The sequence below is a fragment of the Equus asinus genome, chromosome X, assembly GCF_041296235.1.
Source record: "Equus asinus isolate D_3611 breed Donkey chromosome X, EquAss-T2T_v2, whole genome shotgun sequence".
Classification (NCBI taxonomy): domain Eukaryota; kingdom Metazoa; phylum Chordata; class Mammalia; order Perissodactyla; family Equidae; genus Equus; species Equus asinus.
The window spans coordinates 34,120,310-34,139,505 of NC_091820.1; the positions used below are offsets into that span (position 1 = coordinate 34,120,310).

Sequence of the window (19,196 nt, forward strand, 5' to 3'; positions counted from 1 at the left end):
TTCGACTCGCCGGAACCACCTCTCTCTGAGGCCCCTATCTGAACTCTCACTCCCAGAAAACAGCTCTGCAACTAAAAGCCCTCCTCAGAATGCTCTCTCCTTAGTAGTCCTCAGGAAGGTATAAATAGCAATTGTTTTTGCTCTCAAAAGTTTTAAAACTATCTATTTTCCTTTGTTCTAGCAGGCCTCAGTGTTGGATGTAGAGGCACTGGGCCAGAGGACCTGGGGAGTGGCCTGTGGGATGAGGAGCTGCTCAAAGTGTGAAGACAAGATGGCCTGAAAACCAGGGTGGGCTGGATCAGTGAGAAAAAGGGGAAAGGAATAAGGGGGGAGCACTTGGGAATTATACATTTGGAGACTGCCTACAGTATACTCCATGGGCTTTAGCATCAATAGACTTAGATTAGAGTCCTGCTTCTACCTTAACATAAATGGGTGGCCCTGAGAAAGTTACCTAACTTCTCTGGGTCTCAGTATTTTCATCTATAGCAATAGAACTAACTATATATTCTTTGAAGAATTGTGATAATCAAAGGATAAGAGATACAAGAAGTGCATACAATTACACAATTTTTTTCTTCTGGAATTATTTATTTATTCATTTATTTATTACTTGTTTGTCACCATGCAAAGTTATTACAATATTATTGGCTGTATTTCCTATGCCATACATTACTTCTCCATGATTTATTTATTTTACAACTGGATGTTTGTACTTCTTATCCCCTTCACCTATTTCACCCGTCCCCCAACCCCTCCCTACTCCAGTAGCCACCACTTTGTTTCCTGTGTCTATGAGTCTGTTTCTGTGTTGTCTTATTTGTTCATTTGCTTTGTTTTTAGGTTCTACATATAAATGAAATCATGTGTTATTTGTCTTTCGCTCTCTGACTTATTTCACTTAGCATAATACCCCCTAGGTACATCTACGTTGTCCCAAAATGACAAGAGTTCATTCCTTTTTATGTCTGAGTAGTATTCCATTGTGTATTACACCACATCTTCTTTTTCCATTCATCTATTGATGGACACTTAGGTTGCTTCCACATCTTGGCTATTGTGAATAATCCTGCAATGAACATAAAGGTATATACATCTCTTCAAATTAGTGTTTTCATTTTCTTCAGATAAATCCCTAGAAGTGTCACTGCTTGATTGTATGGTAGCTCTATTTTTAATTTCTTGCAGAACCTCCATACTGTTTTCCCTAGTGGTTGCACCAATTTACATTCCCACTAACAGTGTACATGGGTTCCCTTTTCACCACACCCTCGCCAAAACTTGTTATTTTTAATTGTTTTGAAATATACTTAACATAAAACTTACCCTAAACTATTTTTAAGGCTGCAGCTCAGTAATGTTAAGCACATTCACATTGTTGTTCAAGCAATCTCCAGAACACTTTTTATTTTGCAAAACTGAAACTCTATGTCAATTAAAGAACAACTCCTGATTTCTCCTTCCCCGTCCCCCCAGCCCCTGGCAACCACCATTCTACTTTGTCTCTATGAATTCTCAGAATTATACAATTTTTACTGTTACTTATACCCAATCTGAAGCTTATTTTTAAAAAATTTTAGCCTTATTTTGGTTTTGCTACATTTAATTTTAGTTAGTTGAGTGTTTTTGCTTTTTTGCCAACTGATGCTTTTTATTTAAATAAAATTATCAAGTCACAGCTCAGATGGAGTGCAAAGAAAGTAATAACTCTGAAGGTGATACTTAATAACTGAATTCTGGAAATTATTTAACTGATTAAGATTCAGTGATGCCCACCAGGATTCTGGCAGTGTCCTGCAGAATGGATTTCCAAAAACCAGGGTCCTTGCCCTGGAGGTTCTCATAGTTTCATGGGGGATCCAGACCAATTCATTCACTCTACATGGGTTTATTAAGTGCCTACTATGTGCCAGACAATGTTCTAGATGTTTGGGATACAGCAGTGCATAAAATAGACAAATATCCCTGTCTCGCAAAAGCTTACCTTCCCTCAGGAGCACTGATGCGTGAACATAATATTAATAATTTATGGATCATCTGATCCAGACATGTGCCTGGCCTCTGTCAGTACCATTTGAGGCTGGAATACCCCATAACTCCTTGTCACATACTATGACATTTTCATCCCCCACTCCCCAAGACATAGTCAAGGCAGAGGCATTAGGATTGAAGAGGCACAATCTGATGTGGTGTGATAAATTACTCCCCCTAATGGCACCTTTGGTGTGCCATGGCAACATAGCCTTGTAATTGTGAGGAAGATCCATGATGTCACTGTGTCCTGAAGGATTCATAACTGTGGTGGGCCGTGGTGACAGTCATCCTTTATCCCCATCTCAGCCAACTACCATCCTCACCACCAAGCTATCTTGAGAGTCTCTTAATTCATTTAAATTCTTTTTTAGAGTGGTAAGTAAAGATTTATTACTTTCTTCTATGAAGCACTACAGATTTCATTTTGGATTTTCTCCATATTTTTTCTAAGATATTTTCCAACTGATTCTCTTGCTTTTCTGGGTATATAGCATGGATACACAAAAATTATGTCTTTTCAATCAACTAGTGACTCAGTGTTTATTTCACATGGATTTTAATGAAAGATTTATATGATCTTGAATTTTTCCCTTATTGCTCTCCTTTGCTACATGTCCACTCTTCAATATTTGCTTTTAATATTATTGCATTTTAAAGAAAAATAAATCAATTTAACAAAACATGATGGGCAAAAATTGTATATAAAGTCTATTTTTAGTGTTGTAAACTATACATACATATATCCATACCCACACATAGAGACAGAGAAATGGCTGGTCAGAGATACACCAAAATGTTAATAGTGTTTGCTTGTGGGCTAGTTCCTTGTCTATGTCGTTGGAGTTATATGACTCTCTGAATATTCTAACTTTATAGGCAAAAAAATAAATAAATAAATGCAATAACATTAAAGACTGTTCAAGCAAAATAAAATATTTTATATAATATCTACTAAAAATATTATGATACAATACCTACTATTTGGCAGAAAAGTAAAGATTCATGTGTTATGTCTTAGGTTGTATATTCCAATCATGTAAAAATTATATTTCTAATTAACTTAATATAAGCCAAAATTAGATCTTGTTACTTTCAGAGTGTTTTTGAGCCTCCATCATATTCTATCCAATAAAACTTTATACTTTCACTTGTGAGTTCTCAAGGAGATTTAACCTCTGTTTTTTGAATAGGAAACTGGCCAAGTATTCATATGTGCCTATGAGACCCATCCCATTATTTGAGTTTCAGTTATAATACAGTTTTTCTCAGAACTGTGAATATTTTCCTAGAAATGTATGAGAGAAACTTCACAAGTTGAGGTGCTAAATCAGTGTTTTGCCTCTTATTGGCTCTATTAACCTTGGTCCAGTTACTTTCCTTTGCTGAGTCTCGGTTTCCTCTTCAGTCAAATGGGCCTAATAATTCTTATTATAGTTTTAAGTGTCCAACACATGGTGATTGGTATTAATAACAATTGTTATTACTCTTGATTGTTCTTTAGCAGAAAGAACAGATAAGATTGCACTGAAAACATTCATATTTTCCATGGTAAGATATCTATTTTTACTATTTACAATAGAACATGGGGTGACTGGGAATCTGAAGCTCTTAAAAAGTAAACGTGAGATTTGATAAGGTGTCATCGAGGAAGGTACGAAGGAATCCAGCTCCTGCTTTCTGCCTCAGTGCCCCTCTCCATGCTGGGTGTGGATAGGCTGACTAAGAAAGATGGCCCCTACTCTGGAGGAGTTAGAAGTACCCACTCAATCAAGAACAACTGCCAGGGCTCTGGTCTGGGCAATAAATGGATGACAGTGACCACATCCAAGCAATTTCCTCCCTCTGTGGTCAGCAATTTGCACTGTTCTCTCATTGACTGTCTCCCGTCCAGCATCACTCAACCAGGAAAGCAGCAATAATAAAGGCTGCCACTCACTGAGCACCTACTCTGTGCCAAGAACTTCATTTATGCCAGATACAAACATTTATCAAGGATCATCTATGTGCCAGGCAGTGTGGTAGGAGCTGAGGATGCACCAGTGAACTAAGCAATCTAAAACACCTGCCCTTGTTGAGTTTATATTCTAGGGGGGAGACAAAAATAAACAATGAATATAATGACTCACAAATTATGCAGTGCAATAAAAGGCAATATGTGCTATTAGAAAAGTAGTGAAGGAAAGGAAGATTGGGAGGGCTGATCGGTCGGTATGGAGTTTTAAATGGGGTGTTCAGGGTCAACTTCACTGAGAAGATGACATCTGAGCAGATATGTGAAGAAGGTAAGGGATCAAGGCACAGGGGTATCTAGAAGAGCAATGCTACCGGCATTGATAACATTCCTTCCCACCCCTGAAGGAGGAGTATGGGTGCACTGAAATACAAGGACACTGAGCAGGGTCACCGGGATTACAACTCGGAAATCACACTCTAGTGCAATTTCTAATATGCCATTATTCTCATCCAGTGTATTTTTTTTTAAAAGATTTTATTTTTTCCTTTTTCTCCCCAAAGCCCCCCAGTACATAGTTGTATATTCTTCGTTGTGGGTCCTTCTAGTTGTGGCATATGGGACGCTGCCTCAGCGTGGTTTGATGAGCAGTGCCATGTCCGCGCCCAGGATTCGAACCAACGAAACACTGGGCCGCCTGCAGCGGAGCGCGTGAACTTAACCACTCGGCCACGGGGCCAGCCCCTTATCCAGTGTATTTTTCATCTTTCACATTGTAGTTTTCATCTATAGTTCATTTGTGTCTTTTTACATTTTACATGTCTTAACTTTTTGAACATATGGAGTACAGTTATAATAACATCTATGTCACTTCAAGTGAGTTTCAATTGATTCACTAATAGTCACATTATGAGTTGAATTTTCCTGCTTATTTACATGCCTGCTAAGTTTTGATTGGATATCTGATTGTGAATGTTACCTTGTTGAATGCTGGATATGTTTGCATTGCTAAAAATATTCTTGTGCTCTTTCTAGCATGCAGTTAAATTACTTGGAAATATCTTGATCCTCAAAGGTTCAGGACTAACACAAAATTTGCATGTGTGAGATACTCTGACCCGGAAACAACACAGGGGAGTTTATGTTTTCTGTGATGTTGACACTTTCTCTACAGAGGCCAACCTTTATTTACCGAGTGTGACCTGAAGATTTTAAGGCATACTTAAGAGTTTTAAAGGCATGTTACCCCATGCATGGAATTAGGCTGTTTCATCCAACTAAACTTTTATGGATGTATATTTAATTTATTTCCAGTTTTCCACCTTTTCAAATACAGCCAGTGTAAATATCTTTGTTCAGAAACCTTTGTACATCTGTCCAATCATTTGATTAGAAGATATTTTTAAAAGAAAATGTATGAATCCTACAGAATTTACCTTTAAATCTTGATGCATATTTCCACCCTGCCTCCTAGTCTCACAAGGAGTGTATGAAGGTAACTGTTATCCTTCGTTTTCTCCTTTATTTACTTACTTACTTATGCTTAGTATTATTTTCCAAGGGATTAGATTAAAAGGGAAGAAAATCAGGTCTCAGCCTTTATACAACAACCTTGTTCTGTGGATAATAATTTCCCCCTTGTTAAAGAAAGGAACTGTCACTGAAGCTCTCCTATACTTCAGATTTCAGAGACTAAGTATGCCATTGAATCAAACGTGCCTTTGTTTTGCTCCCCCCAGAACCAGTAGGTAAATGTTCCGAATGACTGTACCTTTCCCCTAGGAAAGGCCTTGCAACACAGATATGGCTGCACCAATTCTGGTGTTGGGGAAAGGCATATCTAAAGTAGAATCCCAGCTCCATCACTTACTAACTGTGTGTGTGACCTTAGGCATGCTGCTTTGGCTCTGGGTGCCTTGGTTTCCTGTTGCATATTTGAGGGGTAGGAGGCATGAGAGGCATGGAGAAGTTTTGAGCCCCGACCAGAGACTTGAACATAGCACCTGGGATTCCATCCACCTATGAGGATGAGGCCCTGAGACCCAACCTTACTCCTCATGCTCTCCTCAGTAAGGGAAATGTGGGGATACAAACAGCCTAGTTATGGTCCAGGAGGTGCCATTAACCCTAGGCGTGTGAAAGTCACACATCAATGAGGAGGGAAGGGTGCCAGGACTCCCGAAAATCTCATTAATTTTCACAGCGCTCAGGGGCGTACTGGAGCCAGAACACACTCATTCACAAGAGTTGATCCATAAACATCTAGGGGTTTTGCAAACCAGTTGTTAGACTGTTGGCTGCTTGAAATCAGCAAAGGCAGGAGTGTCGACATGACAGAAATTAGCCAGCAAATGCTACAGGCCTTTGCTGTCCTCCTGCACCTTCTCCAGAGCCAGTTTACCAATACACTACCAGTGTGCTGGGGTGAAAGGAGTTGGTGCCATTTCTATGCTTTCCTTTTTGTTTACGAATCCAAGACACACTTCAAGGTATCTTTAGGTGAGTTGTGTAAGGGAAGGTAAAATAACATGCTGTAAAGGCATGGAGCTAGCCCTCATAGTTTATTCTGTGGCCAGCTGTACCAACAGTGGGGTCCCAGCCCTTAAGTGGACATTGTAGGAACTGGCACAGCCTGGGTGGGTTTAGGGAAGGTGTTGGGGGAGCCAAAGGGGGTGGATGAGGTTTGTCGAAGTCCCTGGGATGGTCCCCAAAAGTCAGTGGAGGACTGTTCCTTATCTCCCTGGTGACAAAGAAAGACCAGGAATGAACCACTAGACAGAGCTAGGATAATTTAGTTAAGAGACATTCTTGAGATAGCAGGAAACATGACTGAACTGGTTTAACTTATGATGAAAATTTTTCTCATATAACAAAAAGTTTATGGTCAGAGTGGTTCCAGGCATGATTAATTTCTTACCTCAATGATGCCAAAAGTAACAAACTCTGTATTTCTTGGTTTCTGTCCTCACTGGATTGGCTTCTCCTAAGCTCAGATCCCCTTATGATACCAAAATTATGGCCACAGTTCCAGGCACCATATCCAGATACAACAATGTTCAATGGAAAACAAAGTCTTGCCCTTTGCTACGTGTATCCTATTCTGAGCAAGGAAGACTTGCCACAATCACCCAGCTCTCAGACTGCATTTCCACTTAGTTCATTCTGAACCTGTATAAAATGTTGATATATTTGTGGATTTTATAATGAATTTCTATCATGTTCCATCTAGTAAAAATATCAGATTTATTAACTGCACTCTTCCACTCAGATTTAAACTTTGTTGGATGAACAGGAGTTTGATGTATGGTTTCGTATTTGACTATTTCCCCATCCTAACATCTAATATTTAACTATGACACTGGATATGTAAAACAATGTCCCAGATTATTAGGTTCTGGGACAAGCAAGGAAAAGACACACACGATCTCTGCCCTCAAGGAGCTCCTAGTCTGTTAGGAGACATTCAATAAAACAAGCACTGACAAGGAACTGTGATAAGTGATTTCTCTCAGAGAGAAGGTAATTGTATGGATTTGTCTGCACACAGCAGGAAATAACCTAATTTCAGAGGGACAGAGGAAGCCTCTTAGAGAAAGACAAGTGTAACCTGAGTGCTGAAGGTAAGCAGCAATCAGCCAGATGAAGGTGGAGGAAAAGCATCCCTGACAGAGGGTGGATGCCGTTGTATACAAAAGCATATATGAGGTGGAAATCAGAGAGAGCTTGGGCCATCTAATGAACAGAAAGAGGTTCAGATTGGCTGGAACATAGAGTGTAGGAGGCTGATTCAAGATACTGCCTGAAACATAATGAGCCTTACTGAACATTTATTGGGTTAATTAATCTTTTGTAATGACCCTGATTGGAAGATCATTTTCTCAATTCTCGGGTCAGTAATGAGAGGTTATCTGTATAGGCACCAGTTTGTCAGACTTTTCAGGATACTATAATATATTTAGACATTGTGTCTCCTTAGTCTTCTAGAATTGGCCATTTCTTCCAGGAGCCCTGGTTCCATATATTAGAGAATGATAGAAAGAAACCAAGACCTGGGCTCTGGGTGTGCTCATTGCAGCTAGAGATGCAACACTCTCCAAGATATAGAATAATACTTGGAAAACTAGTGGATCTTTGGCTTCTATGTTTGCAGGAGAGGAGGAGAGCCTGGACAAAGGGAGTCATTGTAATATGTCTTTCACTGTATGTCTAATCATTAGCATGCTTCACCATTATTGGTATCATTTCCATTTGGGGTATAGGAATATTTTTCTGCATTAAAAAAATAAAAACTAGCTGTTTTTGTGAATCCTCCCTGTTCTTTCTTCTCTCTCCACCATTGTTTGCAGTTTGGCAACTTTTGGCTGCAGTCCTTTCCTTACTAATTGCAAGCAATTTGAGAACCTTAAGCTTCAATTTCCTGTCCAGTCCTGAAATCCAAGAGTAGCTTCAAGCTAAGAATGGATCCACCATGGAGAGTCACCACAACTTTAAATTCTGGTTCATCACTGATTCCACCTAAAGAAATATCCCAGGAAGTTACATCAACCTTCCAACCATCATCCTCCAAAGTACAAAACCTGGATCTCATTAACTTAAACCTCAATCCAAATAGCAACTACCTCACTCCTCTACCAGAGGAACTGTGCCAACAGCAGTACAGAGATGAGATGACACAACAAGAGAGGCAGTGGGAAATGTCAGTGTTCCCTCAGAGGAAAAAGACATTCATGGAGAACATGAGACAGAAAACCCTCAATCACATGGCACCTTATCGGATTTGAAAAGGAGGGAAAAATCTCGTCTTCACACGTTAAAGATCATAATAAATGTAAATGTCGTCACTGCCAGATCCAAAGGGAGCATGTTTCTGGAAACCCTAAAGGGCAGAATCCATCTTCTTGGAAAATGCTGGTGCAGGACCTTAGCCACTTGAACCTCAGCTCTGATACCAGACAGGCCAGCTGTCTACCAGAAGAGCTGCCATAAGAGTAGGAAAGAGAGAAGAGCCACCAAGAGCGGGAGATGAAAAGCAGAAGAATTCCTCAGAGGCTCCTTAAATAATAATTGAAATAAGACTCTCATCCTCATGTGGTGAGATCAGAATGGATTCAGATGCGTGAATGTTGATTTTTAGTCAATTCCCTTGGCGGAACTTTTTGGGAACCAGTTAGGAATGGTCAGTAGGAGCAGTAAGATCCAGTGTCTTCAAAAAAATCTTATTAGCAAGCAACAATCATTCTTTCAGTGATTTTTAGGGTCACTCTGGGACATGGTGGGAGGGATACTCTGTGGCAAGGAAGATGGGTAAACAATGGTTCTTCACTTCCCATTATTGGTGCAACCCGCCTTTTTCCCTCCTTGGATCTCTTTTTCCCTTATCCTGTTGCCAGTAAGTTATAAAGGATCCATGTAGTGTGAATCTCTTGCTGGTTTCAAAGTGCTTTTGTTCTGCTTTATGGATTGGACACAAGAAAAACCACTATGTCTGATGAAATGCATGTGTGTTTTGGAATTCTGAAGTTGATAAGATGAGATCCACTTTTAAGCTTTTGAATCAAAAGAAAGTGTTGCAAAGGTATGTGTGAATAGAACCTGCGGGCTTCACATTGAATTGTTTGGATAAAACGTACTTATCATGAGGCAAGTATAGGAAAATATTTTATGCCCCTTTACAACTGAGTATTAGTCTCCCTTTTGAAAAAATTTTGAATGTATTGTCTCAATTGTCAGTTTCTAATACTTGTGTATGTATTTAAAAGCCTATCGTTCAAAGTCAGATATTTTATTCAACATTGCTTGGATCATATTTTGTCAAGGGTCACTACACATGTAATTTTAGAAGAGGTGTAGGAAAGAGGTTTTTGAAGACATTTTCATTACTCTTTGAGGTACCGTATTCAGGATGGCATGTGGAACAGCCACGCCATTGCGTGGACCAACTGCTCCGTGTGGGTAGCAATGGAAGGAGAACATCCTGCTCATAGTGTGAGCATCTGTGCCTTGTGCAGCTATCACTTGCTTAAGTACTCCATGATACATTCTTTGCTCTCTGGTGCCCTTCTGTGTTTAGTAAGAACCGCACTCCCACGTCTGCTATATGGGACAAAGAGCATCATTATGTTGTTTATACTTCTCCAAAAATTATGACAGAGGTTAGATATGTGTTTTTGCTGTTCATGATATGAAATTGATTTAATTTCTCAGTTTCATTCCCATAGACTTTTCTGAGCCACTCCTGGTGGTCTAGTGGTTAAGATTCTGCACTATCACTGCTGCGGCCAGGTTTGTTTCCTGATCATGGAACCATACTACTCCTCTGTTGGTTGTCATACTGTGGCAGCTGCATGTTATTGTGATGCTGAAAGGTATGCTACTGGTATTTCAAACGCCAGCAGGGTCATCCCTGGTGGACAGGTTTCAGCAGAGTTTCCAGACTACAACAGACTAGGAAGAAGGACCTGGCCACTCACTTCCAAAAAAAACGGCCATGAAAACCCCATGAACAGCAGTAGTACATCGTCTGATATAGCACTGGAAGGTGAGAGGATGGTGAAAAAAGACTGGGCAGGGTTCTGCTCTGCTCTACTCGGGGTCGCTAGGAGTCAGAATTGACTCGATGGCACTAAACAACAGAGAGAATTTTCTGACAGTTACCCACTACAGAGCATAGTATTCTGCTAATGAGAAAGTAAGGTTAGCTCTGGACAATCTGCTTTATTATGCAGTCTTCAGTGGTGTGATACAGTAAAAATCCATGATTTTTTCACACATGGAAATTACTCCAGCACATATAAATTAACATGGACTGGATTCCAGCCATGTGATTTCATCAGAGAGTATGAAATCTTGTATGGTTTATACCACAATTCAAGGGGACAATGTAAAAAAAACAAAAATAGGTTTTATACATTTGGAAGTTTATGGCCTAATTTGATTATGTAAACTGGAGTGTATTTTTGAAAGAAATATAATGGTTTATTGATTGCTTCTTATGATTCTGGCAATATTCTAAATATTTATAGGTATATGTATATTTAGATATACAACTAATCCGGAACTGCTCAAGATCAAAGCAGGTTTTCTTCATGTGGCTATTGGCATACTTGTACTAAAATTTATATGTAAATACAAAGAATAGCAAACCCAATCTTAAAGAACAAAGGTGGTTTTATTACACTATCAGTTATCAAGCATTGCTCTAAGTCTGTAGTAATTCTGATAGTTTTGTATCAGCATAAGAATATACAAATAGAACAGTGCAAAAGAATATAATATACTCCACTGCAATTCAGTGGGGAAAGATTGTTCTTTTCAATGTAGGAAGAAATGAATTTTGCCCACTTACAACATACAAAAAATTAATTTGAAATTATTCATCAAACTAAATGTGAAAAACAAATCAATAACATTTCTAGAATAAAATACAGGACCATATCTTCATGACTTTGGGCATGCAAAGATTTTTTAACAGGATACAAAAAGCACTACCTATAAAATTAAAGTTTGATGAATTGTACTTACTTAAAATTAAGAATTTTAGTCCTCAAAAGGAAACCACAAAGTATTTGTGTACGGGACATATAAAGAATTTCTATTTTAGAAAAATATAGGTAAATCTTATCTTTATGAAGTCACAAAGATCTATAGAATAAATGAATCTTTATAATATCTCAACAATCTCTAGGATGCCCCCTTTTCATTCCTGCTTATTGCTAATTTTTGTTTTCTCCATTTTTTAATTGATTCATCCTGTTGATACTATACCAATTCTATTAATCTCTTTAAGAAATCAACTTTTGCCTTTCTGGTGTTTATGTATTATTCATTTGTTTATTATCTCTTAGATTTCTGCTCTTATATTTATTACTTCTTTTGAGTTCAATTTGCCATTCTTTTTAATCAATTCTTGAGATAGAGGTTTAAACCATTGCTATCCACCCTTTCTTCTCTAATATATGCAGTTAAGACGATAAGTTGTCTTTAAGCATTGCTTCACCTGTATCCCACACAATTTGTGGCTGGTCTTCATTAATATTTGATTAAAAATATTTTTTAATTTTCAGTATGCTATTTTTCTTTAAGTAATAAGTTAAAGCATACTCCTTAACTTTCCAGTCATCAGAGATTTTCCCATTATCTTTTTAATATTGAATTCTACCTTAACTTCCCTGTTGTCAGATAACTGACTTTTATTTCTTTTGAAATGTTAAGACTTACTTGTATGATCAGTTTTGCTAAATGTTACTGTTATACATTAAACAAAATGTATATTCTGTCATCATTGTGTACAGTGCTATGTAAATATTAGGTCCAGTTTGTTAATTGTCTTCTTCATATGTTCTTATATGCTTAAAGAATTTTACCTTTTTCTAATAGCTACTGAGAGAGGTGTGTTCAAGTCTTTTACTATGAATTTGGAGTAATTTTTTAGTAATGTCAATTTTTGCTTTCTGCATTTTCAAGCTGTATAGTTGTACGCATATAAATTGGAACTTTTATATGTTCCCGATGAATTGGCCCATTTACGATTATAATATTTTTATCACTGATAATGATTCTTGCTTTATAGTCCACTTTTCCTGATATTAGTAAAGCTACATCAATTATCTTTTAGTGTTGTATGGTATGTCTTTCTACATTATTTACTATAAATCTCTCTGTTTATATTTAAAATTTGTCACTAACAAGGTGTGTATAGTTTTATTTTTTCAAAATTATGACAAAAGCAAATATTTCTTTATGATAGTAATATGTGAGTACTTGCCATGAACCAAGCAGTGCTTGAAGCATTTTCCCTGGATTTGCTATTTTAGCTCTCACAATCTGAAGTTAATGAGTAATGTTATAATTATCCTCATGTTCGTTTTCATTCCCAGTTTGTCATTCCTAGTCATTTGTGTTTTCATTCCTATCTGACACTCCTAGATGGCATATTTTGTCAATTTACATTTAATATAATTAATAATATATTTGCATTGGTAATCTTACCATCTTACTTTTTTTCATTCATCTATTTATTCATGTATGTATTCTATTCAGTACATAATTATAATTTAGACTCTGATTCATTTGAAACTATTTTTTTAAATGTGAAATTAAAAAGAGTAAAGCCAAACTCATAGTAACATAGACTACAATAGGGATTACCATCTTATTTTTGACCCATAATTCTTATGGCCCTTTTTCTTTTTGTAAAAATTATTTCAATATTTTTTTGTGATTCCACTTTCCTCTATCAACTGGTTGGTTATACGTTGTCTTACTACTTTTAGTGGCTATCCTACAGCTTACAGCATGCATCCTTGACTTGTTACAGTCTTAAAAATTGCTAAGATCTAATACAAAGTGCTAATCTTATAACTTTCCTTATAATACTGGAGTTATGAGATATTTTAACTTCATTTATCACCTTGAGCTTTTTCCTTATGTTTACATGGTTAACTTTACATATATTTGAAATTCCATAAAATACTACTCTTTTTGTTCTCACAGTGACTATTCAGTCAATATTCTTTCATATTTACTCACATGATGACTATTTTCTTGGCTCTTTCTTATTTCCTGAAATACTGTTTCCCCTGGAATCATTTTCTTTCTGCCTGAGGAATTATCTATATTATTCCTCTTAGTGCAGGTTGGCTGAGGATGAATCTCATCAGTTTTTTTGTGTGTGTTTCTCTGAAAACACCTTTAATTCATCTTCAGTTTTGAATAATATTTTCACTGGTTATAGGATCCTAATTGGCACTTGTTTTCTTTCAGACTATGGAAGATATTTCATTTTCCTCTGGATTTCATCATTCTGTCAAATAGATCTCCTTTGAAAGTAATGTATATTTTTTTCTCTGCTTGCTTTTAAGATTTTCTCTTTGGTTATCATCACTATTTAAATTTGATGCTTTGGTTTGACTTTCCCTATAATTATTTTTAGAGGGTTCACAGAGCTTCTGATATGTATGGATGCCTTTCATCACTTGTAGAAAATTCTGGGCTACTATCCGTTCAAATAATGCTTCTGCCCTATTCTCTTCTCTCCTTGTAGGAGTTCACTTACAACTATGTTAGACCTCTATCTTTACCATTATTTCTCTCTAGCTTCACTTTGATATAGTCAGTGCCCTAATCATGTTTTCTGCCTTAGTCCTGACCCGGTGTGTATATCATCTTCTGCTAACTTCATCTAGTGGGTTCTTAATTTTAAAGATTGAGGGTTTTCCCATTCTAAAATGTCCATTTGAGTTATTTAAAGATACTTTAATTTTCTGGTAAAATTCTTCATCTTTCAGGATGAGAATCATATGCAGTGGTTGCTAGGAAGTACCTTTGTTAAAAATATTTGCAACATTTTTCTTTTATCTAAGTTCAGTCATTTAATATACAGACAGGTGAATTTCTATTTATGCCTAGCAGGACAGTAAGATTTCCACATGTTAATGAGTAGCAGTTTTGATAACACACAATAGCTATTACAAAATAATACGAAAAATCAAAGTGGTATTGAATCTAGCATGGAAAAACCTGGCACTTGATAAAATTCCATATTATACAGTTTTTTTGCATGACTCAAAGTAGCAGGGGTTTATAGCTGCTGGTTACATATTGATGTTTAGATGTGTGTAAGATTCAGTGATATGTGTAAGCTATCACTCTTGAAAGCAGTGATCCAACTTTCACTACCCAGCATATGAGGAAAATAAGAACTAAAGATGAACTTTCAGTTTGGGGATGTGCCAAAATGCATGAAAAAGTGGAAATCTCCTGTATAAAATAAAGATATGACTTCTGGTCTGAAAAAAATGGCATAGACTCATTTCTCCCTACTCTTCCCCACTAAGCAAAACTATAAATCTTGGAAATAATGCAAGAGGCATCCAAAAGAGAACTCTGAATAGTAATAAGAGGAAAGCAAAGAGGTTTGCAATTCCAGAATTGGAGAAACACAGTGGCTGAATAACTTACTGTCTTAGTCAGGTTCTCCAGAGAAACAGAACCAAGAGAATAAATATATAGAGATAAATAGATATATATAGATATAGATGTTTAGACATACAGATATAAAGATATACATGAGAGAGAGAGAGAGAGGGAGGTTGATTTTAAGGAATTGGCTCATACAATTGTACAAGGTGACAAGTCCAAAATCTGCAAAGTAGGCTGGCAGGCTGGAGACCCAGGGAAGAGTTAATATTGCAGTTTGAGTCTGGAGGCAGAATTCCCTCTTACTTGGGGGACTTCAGTCTGTTTCCTCTTAAGGCCTTTAACTGATTGAATGAGTCCCATCCACATTATGGAGGATAATAGACTTTACTCAAAGTCCACTGATTCAAATGTTAACCTCAACTAAAAATTAGCTTCCCGGCAACATCCAGACTGGTGTTTAACCAAATATCTGGTTACTGTGACCTAGCCATGTTGACACACAAAAGTAACCATCACAAGTCGACCCCTTGTCAACTTGGCACCCAAATACATTTACCTCTGAATAAAGACAATAACAAAATAACAAGATATGCTTCCACCTAACACAATACAACTATCCTGTGTAAAATCAAAAATGCACTAACCCTTTTCCCAGAAAAGAATGCACTTTGGTGATGTTCACTCTTCTCCTTGATATTCTGTAACTTAAATACTATCCTGTAAAGTCAATACATCTTATATTATACAATAAGAGAATAAGAGGGGGAAGAAAAAAAGATACTACACACACACATTTTATAACATAATAAAGAAGAAATATTTATGACAATTACTATCTTTGTTTCTGTAACTGATAATGGGGTCAGAATTAGTACTTATAACTACCCTATTCCACTATCTCTTTGTCTTCAGCTAGTCATGGTTCTTACCTGGTGGGGTGATCCAAAACTTCATTCACCAAGGGTTTGAGGCATTATTAGTCCTGCCTGAATTGGGCTGTTGTAGTTTTCCATTGACCTTAATCACAGGGCATGGTAATACTAAGAGACACCTAAGGGATCTCCTGTATGCCACAAATACAATTCCTCACCTCCACTGTGGAGTAGCAATACAGTATCCTCTTGGCAGCAGTCACCCCAGCCAGCACAGTAACTCCCTTCTTTCCCTGTTGATTCAGAGGCATAAGAAGAATGAAGTGGTGGGGCAAGAGTTTTAACTTCCAGTTCAATGGAATCATTATTCTGTTACCTGGTGGACACATTCCTCTCTTTGAAACTAAGACCTCTAGAACAGAAAAGCATAAAGCTGCAGGAACAGGAAACAAAAATTTTGCTAGTGGGTCACTAGAGGTAATAGTGAGTAGTGCCACTCCTATTTTCACCCCTTGATTCTTGGACCCATGAATCCCAGCTATGGAAAAAACAGTACCATATATTGAATGCTGATTCAGAGCATATACAATCTCCTGGAGAACCTTTCCCCACTCCTGAAGGGTATTGCCACCTAGCTGGCACTGTAACTGAGTCTTCAAAAGGCTATTCTACCATTCTATCAAGCCACCAGTCTCAGAATGGTGAGGAACATGCTAAGACCAGTGAATTCCATGAACATGGGCCCATTGCTTCATTTGTTGTGAAGTGAGTTCCATCATCAGAACCAATGCTGTGTGGAATACGACAAGAGTGGAGAAGGCTTTCTGTAAATCTACCAATGACAGTCTTGGCAGAAGTACTGCATGCAGGGAAGGCAAATCTGTATCCATTGTAAGTGTTTATTCCAGTAAGAACAAAATGCTGCCCCTCCCATGATGAAAGAGGTACAACATAATCAACCTGTCACCAGGTAGCTGGCTGATCACCCCTGGGAGATGGTGCCATGTCGGAGACTCAGGGATGGTTTCTGCTGCTGGCCGATTGGGCACTCAGCAGGTCGTCCTCGGTGAGTGACAGTCCATGTTACTGAGCCTATGCATAACCTCTATCCCTACCATCATGGCCACTTTGTTCATAAGCCCACTGGACAATTAAAGGGGTGGCTGAGGAAAGAGGTTGACTGTAATTCATAGAACAGAACATCCTAACCTAAGGAGATTATTAAAATCCTCTTCTGCTGAGGTCACTGTTTGGTGAATATTCATATAGGACACAAATATCTTCACATTTTTCACCTATTCAGAGAGGTCTATCCATATACCTCTTCCCAAGACTTCCTTGTCACCAATTTTCCATCATGTTCCTTCCAATTCCCTCACCATTCAGGAAAACTATTGGCCACAACCCATGAATCAGTATATAATCAGATGTCTGGCCATTTATCCTTCCAAGCAAGATGAACAACAAAGTGCACTGCTGGAAGTTCTGCCCACTGGGGGAATTTCCCTTCACCACTGTCCTTTAGGGATGTCTCAAAGAGGGGCTTAGTGCTGCAGATATCCACTTTTGGGTGATGCCTGCATGTCATGCAGAATCATCTGGAAACAAGACCAGATTTTTCTCATTCTCTGTCAATTGCCTGTGCCACTGCTGCTGCACAGATCGATGATGAGAATTCTTCCTGGGGCAAAGCTGAAAGAGAAAAGAGCAAAAGAAAACAATAATTCAACCTGTACCAGTCACTACTCCATGGTTTCACTCTCTAGCACAAGGCACTTGCTTTTGGTTATTTTTTAGATTCCTCATATAGTTGTTTTTTGTATTTTTTCTAGAAATTTTAGTTATAATCAATGGAAGACATAGGCAGTAGTGAGCTAACTCCATGGTGGCCATAAGTAGAATCTCCTCATTGGGTTTTTTTAATAGATTTTATTTTTTACAGCAGTTTCAAGTTCACAGAAAAGTTGAGCAGAAAGTAGAGAGTTCTCATATACCCTCTGCCCCCACAAATACACAGTCTCCCCCATTTTTAATATCCTGCACCAGAGTGGTACATTAGTTATAATCAATGAGCCTACATATCATAATCACTAGAAGTTCACAGTTTAAATTATGGTTAAATTAAATTAACCATTAAACACCAGTTTAAATTAAACTTGGTGTTGTACATTCTATGAGTTTTGACAAATGTATGATGACATATATCCACATGGTTTTTGTGTGGACATAAATTTTCAACTACTTTGGGTAAATACCATGGAGTGCAATTATAACATCATACAGAACAGTTTCACTGCCCTAAAATATATTAATCTTGTATCCTTCATCTTTGCTATAATTGCTTACATCCCCTTGCTGGAATGGCAAGTTTTTTATTCTTTTTTATTTTCTACGTAGACAATCATGTCATCTGCAAGCATATATTGTTTTATTTCTTCCTTCTCAATCTGTATACCTTTTATGTCTTTGTCTTGTTAGTTAGGACTTCCAGTACGATGTTGAAAATAGGTGGTGAGAGAGGACATCCTTGCCTTTTTCCTGATCTTAGAGGGAAAGCTCACCATTAAGTATGATGTTACCCGTAGGATTTTTGTAGATGTTCTTTATCAAGTTAAGGAAGTTCCTCTCTATTCTTAGTTTTCTGAGTTTTAATCATGAATCAGTGTTGGACTTTGTCAAATTCTTTGCATCTATTGATATGATCATGTGACTTTTCTTCTTTAGCCTGTTTCCTCACTGAATTTTACGGAGGATAAAATTGAATTGGAAGTTGTATCAAATTGGTGGTCTGAATGCAATAGATTCTGTTTGAAGTTATAAGTCACTCAGATGATGACTGGATCATTTTAAAATAGTAAGTGTTCTAAAAAATAATGAAGGTTCTACTGAAGACCAGAAAATATGAGGATTGACTGAAATGTGGAAAAAAGATATATTCCGAGTGAATGACTAAACCAAATATAAAATCAGGCATAAGACAGAAGTGTTTTCAGAGGCAGGCAGGTGGTACACTCTCCCCGCAGTGGGAATCAGAGGTTCTTTCCCACAATGGTGAGCACAGACATATTGTTACTCCTGCCCTTAGTTAAGATATTTCAGATGCCAGTCCTTGTGCCTGGGTGCTCCCTTGCAGGATGATATGAATAGTGTTCTCACACCTGCTCCCTAGGAAATAGAGCATTATTAAGTTCTGTGCAAATTATGTTAGGGTTTAGATGTGTATCTTTACTTTTCATGATGCAAAGTGGCTTATATTGACTAACTGGTTCCCTGTAGAGTCCTCTGATGGGCATTCAACCAGATCATTATATTCTGATGGGACAATTAGTATTGTGCAGAGTCAATATCTTCCATGACTTCAAGTTTGGTTTCTGAAGAATTGCCATTTTCCTTTTGTGATACCATGTTACTATAGTTTT

The 19,196-nt window shown here is 37.6% G+C and overlaps 1 long non-coding RNA gene across 2 annotated transcripts in view; it reads right to left on the reverse strand.

Moving 5' to 3' along the window:
- Window positions 1-611: 611 nt before the first annotated feature.
- LOC139042685 (uncharacterized) overlaps window positions 612-19,196 on the reverse strand; it is a 42,842-nt gene continuing 24,257 nt past the window's right edge. Inside the window, exons 3-4 of one of the 2 annotated variants that reach the window (XR_011499714.1) lie at window positions 15,996-17,469; window positions 612-1,069 (exon numbers count right to left, since the gene is read on the reverse strand). This is a non-coding gene — a long non-coding RNA (uncharacterized lncRNA). Of the gene's footprint in view, window positions 1,070-13,201; window positions 17,470-19,196 lie in introns of those variants that run through there. The other variant, XR_011499713.1, reaches the window with a different exon arrangement.